This window comes from Lithobates pipiens, unplaced genomic scaffold (genome assembly GCF_037356315.1).
Source record: "Lithobates pipiens isolate NorthernLeopardFrog02 unplaced genomic scaffold, aLitPip1_a1.2 Scaffold_18, whole genome shotgun sequence".
Classification (NCBI taxonomy): domain Eukaryota; kingdom Metazoa; phylum Chordata; class Amphibia; order Anura; family Ranidae; genus Lithobates; species Lithobates pipiens.
The window spans coordinates 578566182-578582278 of record NW_027507758.1 but is presented as its reverse complement, the minus strand read 5'-3'; positions in this window follow the sequence as shown (position 1 = coordinate 578582278).

Sequence of the window (16097 nt, the reverse complement as noted above, 5' to 3'; positions counted from 1 at the left end):
ACAGATCCCAGAGGCAGCGGGGACCGTCCTTATTGCGCAGCGCGGCTCGCGCATGCGCAGTAGGGAACCGGGAAATGAAGCCGTAAGGCTCCATTTCCTGATTCCTATACCCAAGATGGCGGCGGCAGCACCCGAGAAACGATCTACAGATCGGCTTCGGGTGCCGACATCGCGGGCGCGCTGGACAGGTAAGTGTCACTATTTTAAAAAAGTCAGCAGCTGCAGTATTTGTAGCTGCTGGCTTTTAAAAAAAAAAAAAAACGCGGAATCCCGGCGGACTCCCGCTTTAAAGACAGCAGTTTATTGATGTGAAAGCCAATGGAAGAACAAAGAAAATAAATAAACAGGACTTAAAGCGGAGGGCCGGTTATAAAAAAAAAAAAAAAAAGTCAGCAGCTGCAAACACTGCAGCTGCTGACTTAATAAACACACTCACCTGTCCAGGGCGCCCGCGATGTCGGCCGCCCGAGGCCGACCCGTCCCTCGGCTCTCGGGTCCCGGGGCCTCCATCCCTTGTAAGGGAAACAGGCAGCGGAGCCTTATGGCTTCACTGCCCGTTTCCTACTGCGCATGCGCGAGTCCCACAGCTACTGCGCATGCGCGAGTCCCGCAGCGCTTTCTGAATGGGACGCGCTGTGTTCTGGAACACACAGTTCCCAGAACACAGCGCGACTCATTACCCAGAAGACGCCGCGACGAAGAGAGAAGACAGAAGATCTCCGCGGAGGAGGAAGAGGAAGATTAGGATAAAGTGCCTAGCAACAGGCATTTCTGGTAAGTAAAAAAAAAAAATTTTTTTCATTTATTTTTTTTTCGATTTTTTGTAATTTTTAACATTTTTTTGTTTTTCAGGGTGGCCCTCCCCTTTAACAAGACACCCTCTGGTTGCTGTGGCTGAGTAAACCCCAAATCTGTTTTTCAGTATGTTTGGGATCAGGCCTTACTGCATACAGTTTTCTCAAACAAATAGTTTGTGAATCTGTTGTAAACTCTGCTACTTGTGTAGCCAGGTGCCTTGCTGGCTGTGCCAATCCCCATTTTTGGGGAAATATTGCATGAGTTTAAAAAAGTAAATTCATCAAAGTAAAATATAGAATGTGAGGTAAATACAGCACATTTGTTAAACAAGTGAGGTAAATATCCAGACATCTCAACCTGCAAAAACTCATTTCAGGGAGGCTTCAAACTCATTTCTGGGAGGTGATGCTTTGTGCCAGTGCCGGTGTCTTGTCATATAACGTCCTCCATCCGATAGTGTCCGCTGCGTACTGCGCATGCGCAGTACACAGATTCCGAAAATTGCCGAGAATGAACGGCGCCTGCGCCGTGAGTCCAGTTTCTATCCCCACTATCCAAGTGGACATAGAGTAGGAATAAAAAAGAGCTGAGCGCAGCAAGGCCGAGCCCGAAGTGTGGCGAGCGAAGCTCGCCCGCGAGGGGCCCTCTAATATTCACAACCCTATGTCCGCTTGGATGGTGGGGCTACCACCTCCACTCACGGCGCAGGCGCCGTTCAGTTTCGGAGATTTTCCGAAGCTTCGTCTGCTCCGTACTGCGCATGCGCAGTACGGGGCGGACACTATATGATGCCCAGACATTATACGGCAGAACACCGGCACTGACTCCCTCCCTCCCCCCTCAATAAAATGCAGCCTTACCAGTACCAATTAAATGCAGCCTGAACAGTGCCAAATAAATGCAGCTATACCAGTCCCCATTGAAATGCAGTCTGATCACACAGCTGCTGGGTCTGGGCTACTGGCCCTGGGGTCTGGCTGCTAGGGCCTGGCTGCTGGGGCCAAGGGTCTGGTTGCTGCAGCTGGGCTGCTGGTCCTGGAGTCTGGTTGCTGGGGCCAGGGATCTGGCTGCTGGGGCCAGGGGTCTAGCTGCTGGGGCCAAGGGTCTGAATGCTGCAGCTGGGTTGCTGGTCCTGGAGTCTGGATGCTAGGGCCCGGGGTCTGGCTGCTGGGGCCAAGGGTCTAGCTGCTGGTCTTGGAGTCTGGCTGCTGGGGCCAAGGGTCTGGCTGCTGGGGCTGGATTCTGGCTGCTGGGGCCACATAGATTAAACACATTTCCCTACATAAGTTTTACTTGTATATCTGCTGTTTTCATCTTTATATAATCTTTAGAAAGTTCAGATCGTGTTAGGAGATCTTCTCTTCCTGTTCAACACTGCAGTGAAGACTGGGCATACAGCCAAGACAGCTGATTTGAGGAAAGGTACACACCCCCTCTCCTCACAGGAGTTGATCGTTCAGGGCTCTGCTAATCTATTTATAGCATCCTCCCCAACACAAAACTCAGGCGGCTTTTACCATATGTGAGGGGGAACTTGTCAGGAGTTATCAGGCTGATAACACAAGAATGGAGCAGAAGACAGCTATGGGACTTAGTGCTTTAAAGAGAGATAAGAAAACACTGCAGATATATGTGTGCAGCTCAAATTTAATAAATCGTGTTTACATCCACTTTAATTTTAGAAATGCATGAAACATACAGTACATTTGGAGAGTGTGAACTGATCACTGCACTGACCTTCTATATAAAATTGAGGAAATCATTTTTAAAAGCAGAGAAAGGGTGTTTTTTGGTGAGAGACGATAGTGAACCAGAGACTGTGTTATATATGTTTGCAATCTAGCCCCCGGCTCCCATGTCCCTGGATTTGATTGACAGCAGTGAGAGCCAATGGCTCCCGTTGCCAGGGCTGCTGTTAGAAATCATGGGGCCCTACCTGACAGGGCCCCCCGTGCTCTGCCAATCATTAGTGGTTGAGACATTCGGCACTTGTATACTTTTATCCATGTATATGTGTGGCTGTGGGTAATGCCTCCACTTATGATTGGCAGTGCACAGGGAGATGCTAACTTTTAAGTCTTGATTACTTTTGTGTTTGGGTGGGGCAGTAAAAATATGCAGCTGAGCCACATTTTTACCATCCCCCAACCACTCCCTCTTATGCAGCAAAGGCACTACTTCTGTAGTACACCTGCAGGGTGTTTTACACAACATCCCATCACTACTGCAGCACTATGGCAGTAGTATCTTTTCAGCATAAAGGGGGAGTGGTTGGAAGATGGTAAAACTGTGGCTGAGCTGCACATTTTTACTACCACAATCCCAAACACAAACGTAAACAAGACCTAACAGCATCTCGCTGTGCTTATGTGATTATCATCATTATCATGATGATGATCACAGGACAGACGATGTATGCTTCTCTGTATGTTTGTTTGTTTCTGTACCTTCCAGAAAATGTGAGCCTGCCCGTGCATCAGGATCCCTATGCTGCCTGCTCTCTCAACCACTAGCGATGGACGAACTTCTGACGGGACGTTTCGCGAACCGCGAATGCGGCCAAAAGTTTGCAAACCACAAGGTTCGCGGCGGACCCCATTGACTTTAATGGCAGGCGAACCTTAAAAACCTCAAGGTCATATTTTCAGCCACAAAATACTTACTAGCTGTGCACACATAATCCCACAACATGGACACTGACATAACAAAAGTATTAAGTGAATCTGGGATCGACAACAACAAGCATTCTTTTTTTATCTGTGAAATTTTGACAGTTCAGGAGCACATGAAGGACATGGAGGAGAGGCAAGGTCAGGCCAGGCTATGAAGGGGGTGCAGGAGATGATCAGTGCCATAGTCAGGGCAGCGCAGTCCTGTGCCAATGTCCCAGTGTGCCAACCTGTGCTTGAGCCTCTCCCTCTGCCCAGCCCTTACCCCCACCTATGCAGGGCTCCACTGTGGTGGTCCAAAGGTGCCAGTCAAGTGCTGATCCTCAGCCATGGTGCTGGCACTGCCTGCTGATTGGCTTATCCGCTGCTATCTCACTCACTGTCTGCAACCAGCACCACAATAGAGACTGAGCACTGAATACCAGCACCATGATAGACACCAGCACCGAGATAGAGAGCACCGACACCAGCAACGAGATAGAGAGCACTGACACCAGCACTGTGATAGAGACCACTGAGACCACACCAGCACCGAGATAGAGAGCACTGACACCACACCAGCACCGAGATAGAGAGAGAGCACTGACACCAGCACCGAGATAAAGAGAGAGCACTGACACCAGCACCAAGATAGAGAGCACTGACACCACACCAGCACCGAGGTAGAGAGCACTGACACCAGCACTGATACCAGCAACTCGCTCAACCTCTTCAAACAGGAGGGTACGGGCATAGAGTACGGTGTGCTTTTTTTGTACAAGGAAGTGAGCCAAAGGTAGAAAAAAAGGTCCGTGTGCTAGATTAAATAAATTGTTTATAGAGTTATGCATATACATGGTTTACTGGTCACATGTTTTGAATTTCTCCGAGATCCATGCTTCATTCATTTTTATAAATGTGAGGTAGTCAACACTGTCGTGAGCTAGGCGAGTGCGCTTATCGGTCACGATCCCCCCTGCTGCACTGAACGTCCTTTCGGACAGGACACTGGACGAGGGGCAAGCCAACAGTTCCATTGCAAATTGGGTAAGCTCTGGCCAGAGGTCAAGCCTGCCCACCCAGTAGTCCAGGGGTTCATCACTTCTCAGAGCGTCCACATCGGCCGTTAACCTGATGTAGTCGGACACCTGTCGGTCTAGCGTTCCCTGATGTTGGATCCGGATGACACCTGTCGATGGGTCGGCTGAAAGAATGACCTCATATCAGAAGTCACCAACACATCTTCAAACCGGCCTCTTCTTGAAGGCGCGGTTGGATTGGTACTCTTTCTCTGGGAGTGTTAATTCCTCCTCTGCCAGCGCACGCAAAAGCAGAATGCAGCATTTCTCAAAGCAAGGTATGTTGCCATCCAGTACTGGTCCTTGACCTGTATGATTTATATACGGGGGTACCTGTTAAAACACTGGAGCATGAAGGCCCCCATTTGCACTAAACTGGAAGCGGTGTGGTGGCCTGACTCCTGCTCATCACCCAGGATAATGTTGTCCTCCTTGTTCTCCTCTCCCCATCCACGCACAACAACAGGGATCCCAGAAAGGTTTAAAGCATGCTCTTCTTGCTCCTCCTCATCTGCCCCGGCACCATCCTCCTCTGACTCCTCTTCAGACTCCTGTTGTTGACTTGTCTCAGATAGAGTAGCCCCCCTGGGAATTCATCCAGCATTGCCACTTCCTCTTCTTCCTGCTCCTGCTCCTCCACGGCTTGATCAATGACACGATGCAATGCACGCTCTATAAAGAAGGCGTAAGGTACGATGTCACTGATGGCACCATGGCTGTGACTGACCAGTTTGGTGATCTCATCAAATGGCCGCAGAAGTCTGCATGCGTCGCGCATTAGCAGCCACTGGCGCGGTTAAAAAAAACAAGCTCTCCAGAACCTGTTCTGCCGCAGAGTTCGTATATGTAGTCGTTAACTGTACGTTTCTGCTGGAACAGCCTATCAAGCATATAGAAGGTTGAGTTCCATCGCATCGGGCAATCGGAAATAAGACGTCTGACCGGCAGATTGTGTCGCCGCTTAATGTGGTGTTAGCCACTGATCTGCCTGTGAACGCAAAGCTGAAAGGAGTGCAGGGCCAGTGTGGCTCTTGGCTTCCAGGCACAACAGACGCAGTACAGCATGGCAATGTCTCACCTGGCATGTCGAATAGGTTCTGGGGATCTTGGGTGGCGCAGCAGAAGAGACGCTAGCAGCGGAAAAGGAGGAGTCAGCCGAGCAGGAGAGGGAGGAGGATGGAGTAGGAGGAGGAGGAGAAGAAGAGGCAGGCCTGCATTCAATCTGTGGCAGTAAAACCAAATCTACATGAGTGCCACGGGTTACATGCTTGATGGCCGTCAGAAGGTTCACCCAGTGAGCAGTAAAAGTTATATACCTTCCCTGCCCGTGTTTGCTGGACCACGTGTCTGTGGTCAGATGTATCTTGGCACCGACACTGTGTGCCAGAGATACATTCACTTGCCGCTGAACATAGCCATATAGCTCTGGGATGCCCTTCTGTGAGAAATACTTCCTTCCTGGGACCTTCCATTGTGGTGTTCTAATGGCCACAAATTTTCAAAAGGCCTCCGAGTCCACCAGTTTATATGGCAGTAGTTGGCGGGCTATCAGTTCTGACAAGCCAGCCATCAACCGTTGGGCAAGAGGGTTAGCCGGCGTCATCATTTTTTTACGCTCGAACATTTGGCCCACGGAAGCCTGCCTTTATCCAGAAAAACGTGAGGACAGCATGATGGAAGGTGGAGTGGAGGACAATTGTGAGGAGAGAGGAGAAGGAGAATTAGAAGACGAGGCTGGACGGTGAGAGCCTGGAGTGTGGCTTTGTGGGTTCCGTTGCTCCCACTAGGCTCGGTGATGGCAGCTCAAGGCGGTCATCCCTAGGTGAGTGTTGGGCTTACCGCGACTTATGCGTTGACTGCAAAGATTGCAGATGGCAACACTATTGTCAGCAGAGGACACGTTAAAAAAAGCCCACACTGCAGAGCCATGTGCCAGCGTCCTGGGAGCGCCAGATGTGAACGTACATGGTTGATGCCTCGCTCCTGATACATTAGCAGTCTGGTTTGTCCCTCCTGTGCAATGTAAGTTCCGCCTGCTTCTCCTCCCTATCTGCTGGTCCATATGTCCCTCTGACCTCCCCTCCTCTTCCTCTCTTGTGGGCACCCACGTGGCATCACTAGACACATCATCATCTACGTCACCTTCCCTACCGCTATAATTAGAGATCTCGGAGTAAACAGCAACACCGGGGAATAACCTCCTCCTTGGGCTGATCTGGGTACTGTCATCAGACTGCCTCCTCTTCCTGATCCAATGCCAAGAGTGGCTGTGCATCGGCAATGTCTTGTGATGGATCGGAAAATAATTCTTGTGACTCAAGCGGAGGGTATATGGTGGTGGTGGTGTTGGTGGTAGTGTCTTTGGGGGTGCACACAGCAGAGAGTGAATAAGAGGATGCAGATCGAGAGGATGAGGAGCATGCAGAAGAGAAAGGCAGAGTGAGCCACTCAACCAAGTCTGGTGCGTCCTTTGATGTAATCAAACGCACCTTCTGCAATTTACCACTTTGGCTCAAGCCTGTTGCTCCTGCCCTACCCCTACCACCCCTGCGGAAGGGCCTGCCTCTTCCTCTGCCTGTCATTTTTTAAATGACCCTGTGACAAAAGTCTCTAGAGAAGTGCAGTATGTATGTGAAGAAGGTATATAACACCCAATCTGTCATTTTGGGGGGCCACTGGTCTATCACACCAGTTATAATACTTATTTCTTAATTGCGTTTGTCACTCTTTTTAGTATTGCTGAAGAACCGCTCAGCAGTCACAATGCTGCACAGTGGAAATGCACTATACTATGCTTTCTATATTTGCAAGTATTTTATACGTGTATTACACCCCTATATACTGCACACCAAATCGTACACCTATACCTGTCCTTAAAAGGACCTTTGTGGACCTAATAGTAGCTAGCTAATAGCTAGTGATTTGCAGACTGTCCCTGCTCCAAAACACCAAACTGTCCCTCAGTCCCTACACTGATAAAAGACAGCTGCAGAATCGGTCAGCACGCAGCAGCACAGCAGTCAGCAGTGCACCATAATATACTTTGTATATTTGAAAGAAAGTATATTATACGTGTACAACCCTATATACTGTACACCTATACCAGTCCTTAAAAGGACTTTTGTGGACCTAATAGTAATAGCTAGTGATTAAACTGACTGTCCCTGCTCCACACAGCTTCCTATCCCTACACTGACAAAAGACAGCTGCAGAATCGGTCAGCAGCACAGCAGTCAGCAGTGCACCATAATATACTTTGTATATTTGAAAGAAAGTATATTCTAAGTGTATTACAACCCTATATACTGTACACCTATACCAGTCCTTAAAAGGACTTTTGTGGACCTAATAGTAATAGCTAGTGATTAAATTGACTGTCTCTGCTCCACACAACGTCCTTTCCCTACACTGACAAAAGACAGAATGTAAAATGGCCGCCAGATCAGGTGTATTTATAAGGTAGGGGGTATGTCCAATTGTCCATGTGCTGAAATGTCTCAATTGGCTGTCCTGTACCCCATGATGGATGTGTCATGGGTCAAAGTTCTTCACAATGTAAACGCATATGTCCGCCGCTCGAACAGCGCCAGAAGTCCGCCGGTTTGGCGAATCGCGAATGACCAAAATTTGCCGCGAATCGACCGCTGGGCGAACCGCAAGGCCATCTCTATCAACCACTTCTCTCTTATCTCCCGCCGCTCAGATACAGCCCGTCCTCTGCCCTCCTCAGTTACCAAGGGAGGAAAGGAGAATCACTCCGCCAGAGATCGGCTGTCATCAGCCATGGCCAGCAGGAACTTTAAAAAAGTGTGGTGCTGGCTTTAGACGCCTGCACCCTGAAATTGAAAAAATAGTCACTCTCTGCTAATCATCTCCTGCTCTGGGGGGCTGCTACACTACACGCATTAATGTGAAAAACTTTGAGGGTTTACAATCACTATAATCACTATAAGGTTCGATTCCCGGGCCAACGCAAAACATAATATTTCCTTTATTAATAAAGTTTTATAGTTTTATTTTCAAATGATTAAATCTATGAAAGTTATCCTTATTATCTAACAATACACTTTAACCACTTTAGCCGGGAAGGTTTACGCCCCTTCATTACTTTTTTTTGCCAAACAGCACTGCGGTATTTTAACTGATGATTGAGCAGTCATGCGACGCTGCACACAAATAAAATGTATGTCCTTTTTTCTAACAAATCGGGCTTTCTTTTTTTGGTATTTGGTCACCTCTGCATTTTTTGTTTTTTGCGCTATAAACAAAAAAGAACGACAATTTTGAAAAAAAGCTGTATTTTTTACTTAATGCTGTAACACACATATAATAAAAAAAATTAAAAAATCTAATTTCTTCATCAGTTTAGGCTAATATATATTCTATATACTACATATTTTTGGTAAAAAAAATCCCATTGGCAGAAGGTGGAGCCAAACCGAGAGGTAATGCTGGCTTAGAGCTCCATTCTCAGCAGGACAACGGAGCCAGGTAACTTGACCCTCCGCACACATATCATACCAAATGGTAGATAAATATCCCTACCTTATATAGGTGACATTCGGGGGGTCAGAGGAGACTCATGAGGCAGAAAATTAAAAAGAAAGCGCCGCCTCATACATACAGCAGTATGGCACTGAAACCCTCCCCCTCTGAGGGGAGGCACAGTGAGGAGAACAAACAGACAGCCCCTTCTGCTGCTTTACATAAAGATGTTTTCTCATTAAAGGCACATAGTCTCTCTAACCAAATACCTAAAATAAAAATATGTCAGTTCTGGAGAATTTAGAACTTTCCACACAAAAAGACTAATTCCCTCCTGTAACGCTGAAACAAATAGAAAATCTGCTTCAAAAATCACTAAAATCCACTGCAGATACCATCACCACAAAACTTACTAAAGAAATTAGAGATCTTGGTCAGCGTACATCAGCACTGGAAATTAGAGCAGACGATCTGGAAAATTATACATCTAACATTGCCTCAGAAATAGATTTTCTTAAAGAGGAAAATGACATATTACAATCCAAATTGGAGGATTTCGAAAAATCGTGCAAGACGCTCCAATATACGTATTAGAGGAATACCCGAATCTGTGACTGATTTAAACGGTGCTATTACTGCACTTTTTCAAGAATTACAACCAGCTATCCCACTAAAGCGTCTTGAAATGGACCGGGTCTAATTATCCCCCTATTTCGTTACTAAATTTTGACGTAAAAATTTTAGCCAAAATTCTAGCTAACAGATTAAATACTATTATAGGCAATCTTATACATCGTGATCAAGTGTGCTTGATTCCATTACGTCAGATAATATTAGACGTGCAGCACTCCTGTCACATGCCGCTAATAAAAAGGCATATTCCCACTTGTTTTCTTTCTTTAGATATTATGAAAGCTTTTGACACAGTATCATGGTCATATATGAACTATACCCTTTCCAAATGGGGATTCGGCCCTCATTTTTTACGATGGATCTCTAATTTGTATCAAGATCCCAAAGCTTATATCAGATATGCAGGGTACAAATTGGACGAGTTTAATATACTGAGGGGGACTCGTCAAGGATGTCCACTTTCGCTATTATTATTTGCTTTACTCATTGAACCTTTAACACAAAGAATTAGGATGGAACCCACTATAACAGGTATTAAAATGGGTGGCTTTCATCATAAGCTCTGTTTATTCGCAGACGATATTCTCCTTTTTCTATCTTCTCTACATGTTTCGGCCCCAAATCTAATGGTTGTACTACAAGAATTCTCATTTATTTCGGGCCTTAAGGTCAATATTCAAAAATCTTCAGCATTAAACATTTCACTTGTGAAGAAAGATACCGTATATACTCGAGTATAAGCCGAGATTTTCAGCCTCTTTTTTGAGGCTGAAAGTGCCCCCCTCGGCTTATACTCGAGTCATCGCTGTCTGCCCGCTCGATCAGCGTGTCGAGCAGACAGACAGCGGCCATTCTGATTCAAAAGCCGCGCCTCCGGCTCCGCCTTCGCCTGTGATAGGCGGAACACTGAATTTCCCAGCAGCCTGTGTTCCGCCTATCACGGGCATCTTCTCATCCTCGTACTACGGACGAGGATGATACGACGTCCGTGATAGGCGGAACACAGGCTGCTGGGAAATTCAGTGTTCCGCCTATCACAGGCGAAGGAGGAGGCGCGGCTTTTGAATTTTACAATGGCCGCCGACGAAGAGGGCACGGGACGGAGGCAAGGCAAGGCACGGCACGGGACAGGACAGGACGGGACGGGACGGGACGGGACGAAGGCAAGGCACGACACGGGACGGAGGCTCGGGACAAAGGCTCGGGACACAGGTAGGCTGGACACACACACACACACACACACACACACACACACACACACACACACACACACACACACACGGATGGAGACACACACACACGGATGGATGGATGGATGGAGACACACACACACACAGGGATGGATGGATACACACACACACAGGGATGGATGGATGGATGGATGGATGGAGACACACACACACAGGGATGGATGGATGGATGGATGGAGACACACACACACAGGGATGGATGGATGGATGGACACACACACACACAGGGATGGATGGACGGACACACAGGGATGGACGGACACACAGGGATGGACGGACACACAGGGATGGACGGACACACACACAGGGATGGACAGGCATGTCTCACCCTCGGCTTATACACGAGTCAATAAGTTTGCCAGTTTTTTTGGGGGTAAATTGGGGGCCTCGGCTTATATTCGGGTCGGCCTATACTCGAGTATATACGGTAAACAATCTTTACAAAATTCACTACCCTTTAAGTGGGTAGATCATAGCCTCCCATATCTGGGTGTGCAGTTTACTCCTAACCTCTCCGATTTATTTGCAGCTAATTACCCAGCTCTATTAAAAAATATTACAAGGTCGTTATCTAATTGGTCATCAGTGGCGATATCATGGTTTGGGAAAATCAATATCATAAAAATGTCTGTTCTTCCGAAATTTTTATATTTATTCAGAACTCTCCCGCTAATCCTGCATATTTTCTTAGGCTGATTCAACAAAAAGTAACGAAATTTACTTGGGGGAAAATAAAACCCAGACTTCACAAAAAACACTTGTTCTCCCCAAAGCTTTGGGTGGTTTGGGATTTCCAGACTTTAACATATATTATAAGGCAGCTCAATTATCTCAATTAACAAAATATCACTCTACTACAGAGATTCCTTTATCGGTCTTCATTGAAGCTGTAGACTGTGATCCTCTTCCTATAAACAATATATTATGGTTACAACCTGCGGATCGTAAGTCTATAAATAACCCCATTTCTAAGCACTCTCTATCTATATGGGATAGGTATAGAAATTCACATGGTCTGCAATCTCCACAAAATCCGCTATTATCTTTTCACAAGAATCCGACTTTTTACCCAGCCTGGAAATATCCCAAAACCTTTAAAGCTTGGTCTAAGGCTGGTATCACTTGTCTATATAATTTAACTTCAACTAGATCAATGAAATCTTTTACAGATCTATGTGAATTATATAAGCTTCCACAACCAGAAATATTCAGATATCTCCAAATCAAACATTTTTATACTCCTCTTTTCAATTTAAATGTAAACTTACATAATATTTCTCAATTTGAAAGATTTTGTCTCAAGGAACCACATGCTATTACATCATTGTATACACAATTGATATCTAATTCTAATACTGTTATACCTAAATATGTGGCCATGTGGGAAAAAGATTTGGATTGTACGATCGATTCTAGGTCTTGGTCCAACATATGGTCTTTCACAAAATTTTCTTCTATAAATATATTGGCGTCTGAATCATCATATAAAGTTCTCACACGCTGGTATTTGGTTCCTGCGAGAGTCACCAAATTCTCAACAGACAACACTGGCCTCTGCTTTCATGGCTGTCCAGAAAAAGGTACCTATATACATACCTGGTAGCGTTGCCCAATTGTACAATCATTTTGGAAAAAGATCTTTCTGATAATTACAACATTTTTTGATCGTCCAATTTTTCCAGACCCAATTATAGCTCTCCTTAATTTAAAACCAGCCTTTCTGAATCAGAAACAATTCAAATTAGTTCTTACACTCCTGATAGCCGCAAAGCAGACTATAGCCAATGCGTGGAAAACAGATGTGGTGAATATTGCAGAAACCAAACGTAGAATGAATCAATCTTTCATCCATGCTAAAATGGACGCTATAGATAAAAACCAGATGACAAAGTTTGATATCATATGGAAACCCTGGATTAAATATTATACCTCAGATAATATTGATAACCGAGTTTTATTGTTATGGTGATTACGATTTTTTTATAGAATTACAACATTAGCTGATATATAAAACCTCCTCCGGAGAATTATTCCCTCCCCTTCCCCTCCTATATACCTTTTATGTTCTTCCCTTACTATATAATACTTACTATAAACATACTTTAGAAGTTATGGTCAAAACTTTAAAATCATATATTTTCTTTTAGACATATTTATATTTTCTTGGGATTAAAATGTTTAAAACTCAGCTATAAGAATGTTTTCAAATTCTAAAATATATAAGGCCATTTATTGTCATTCCCATGAGAATATCTTGAAATTCTTCTTTGCTTTGTATCATCCGTACTTCAATATGTCTATGTCTATTTTTATTTCTGGTATCAAATAATTTGTCTTATATTCTGTACATGTAATTTATTTTAACATAAAATAAAAACTTTTGAACGAGAAAAAAAATCCCATTAAGTGTATGTTCATTGAATTGTGCAAAAATTATAGCGTCTACAAACTAGGGGATATTTTTATGGAATTTTTATCTATTTTTTTTTACTAGTAATGGTGGCGATTTGTGATTTTTAGCGGGCCTGCGACATTGCAGCAGACAAATCGGACACCTAACTGACACTTTTTGGGGGCCAGTGACACTAATACAGTGATCAGTGCTAAAAATATGCACTGTCACTGTACTAATGACATTGGCTGGGAAGGGGTTAACATTAGGAGCAATCAAAGGATTAAGTGTGCTCCTAGGGAGTGCTTTCTAACTGTGTAGGGCATGATTTGACCAGAGGAAGACAGAGGAAGGCCTTGTTTACATAGGTCCGATGATTGGCTCCCGCGATGTCCTAACATACATTTAATATAATTTAATAATAATAATAAAATATTTATAATAATTTAGGTGTGTAAGTAGTGACACCTGCAGCTCAAATACTGCGTGAAGAGGAAGTAGGGGGAGAAAAGATGCAGCCATGCACAGTGCTGATCTCTTCTCCCCTCTCTTACTCTTCATACAGGGGAAGGGGGGCACAGGGAAATTTAAAATGTTTTTTTACCTTAATGCAAACAATGCTTTAAAGTAAAAAACTTTTTTAGATTTTAAAGTAGATTTTCAACATAAATCTATCTAGTGTCACCCCCTTCCTAACAACTATGCTGGCTAAGCTATGTGTCCTGGCCTCACCCCCGTACTCCCGGAGTCTATGAGTAACTATCCAGGCAGATAACCTTTTTCTGCGCACACAATAATTGACTGCTGTTTCTTGTCTGTGTCTTTTATTGGCACGTTGCAGATTTTAATATACACGTGGATGACACATGTGATATGCGGTAAAACTTAAAACAACAAGAATAATATAACATTACCATACAATAGTAAACATCATATAGAATAATAACTAAAATGACTAACTCCTTTCCCTGATAGCCTGTAGAGGAGGAAAAAGAATATTGCTTACCTCCGATGCCATGGATGGGGAGAGACAGCATCTAGGCTACTGCCATGAGATTGAACATGTTTATCCCTGTGGCTGTTTCACTTCCTGACTAAAGAGTATATGACTAGGGATGGCCGAATTGTTCGCCCAGCGGTCGGTTTGCAGCGAATTTGGCGTGTTCGCGATTCGCCCAATTGGCAGACTATTGCCGCTGTTCGCCCGGTGGACATATGTGTTTACAGTGTGAAATAACTTTGACCCATGATGACACATCCATCATGGGGTACAGGACAGCCAATTGAGACATTTCAGCACATGGACAATTGGACATTCCCCCTACCTTATAAATAAACCTGATCTGGCCGCCATTTTACATTCTGTCTTATGTCAGTTTAGGGACAGGATGCTGTGTGGAGCAGGGAGAGACTGTAGTGACACAAATCGCTAGCTATTAGGTCCACAAAAGTCCTTTAAAGGACTGGTATAGGTGTAGTACAGTATATAGGGTTCAGTGCACTGCTGTGCTGGTGATTGCAGCAGCCTGTCTTTTGTCAGTGTAGGGAGGGACAGGACGCTGTGTGCAGCAGGGACAGTCAGTTTAGTCACTAGCTAGCTATTACTATTAGGTCCACAAAGGTCATTTTAAGGACTGGTATAGGTGTACAGTATATAGGGTTCTGGTGCACTGCTGTGCTGGTGATTGCTGAGTGCACTGCTGACTGATTCTGCAGTTGTCTTTTATCAGTGTAGGGACAGGACTCTGTGTGGAGCAGGGACAGTCAGTTTAATCACTAGCTATTACTATTAGGTCCACAAAGGTCCTTTTAAGGACTGGTATAGGTGTACAGTATATAGGGTTGTACACATATAATGTACTTTCTTCCAAATATAGAAAGAATATTATACTTGACTGCTGCCCAATTCTGCAGCTGTCTTTTATCAGTGTTGGGACTGGGGGACAGTCTGCAAATCACTAGCTACTAGGTCCACAAAGGTCCTTGTAAGGACTGGTATGGATGTACAATATATAGGGTGCTGGTGCAGGGCTGTGCTGCAGATTACTGCCCTATTCTGCAGCAGTCCTTTATCAGTGTAGTGACTGAGGGACAGTCTGCAAATCACTAGCTACTAGGTCCACAAAGGTCCTTGTAAGGACTGGTATAGGTGTACAATATATAGGGTTGTGGTGCACTGCTGCTGACTGCTGCCCTATTCTGCAGCAGTCTTTTATCATTGTAGGGACTGAGGGACAGTCTGCAAATCACTAGCTACTAGGTCCACAAAGGTCCTTGTATGGTCTGGTATAGGTGTACAATATATAGGGTTGTGGTGCACTGCCGCTGACTGCTGCACTATTCTGCAGCAGTCTTTTATCAGTGTAGGAACTGAGGGACAGTCTGCAAATCACTAGCTACTAGGTCCACAAAGGTCCTTGTAAGGACTGGTATAGGTGTACAATATATATATATATTATTATTATACAGGATTTATATAGCGCCGACAGTTTACGCAGCGCTTTACAACATTGGGGTAGACATTACAATACAATACAATTCAAAACAAGGGGAATCAGAGGGCCCTGCTTGTTAGAGCTTACAATCTAGGAGGGGGGGTCAAGTTATACAAAAGGGCAATAGCTGTGTGGGATGAGCTAATGGAGACAATAGTGCAGTTGTTAGATGGAGGCAGGATAGGCTTCTCTGTAGAGGAAAGTTTTCAGGGATCGCCTAAAAGTGGATCAATTTGGAGGCAGTCTGACAGATTGGGGTAGTGAGTTCCAAAGGATAGGCAATGCTCGGGAGAAGTCCTGGAGGTGGATATGGGAGG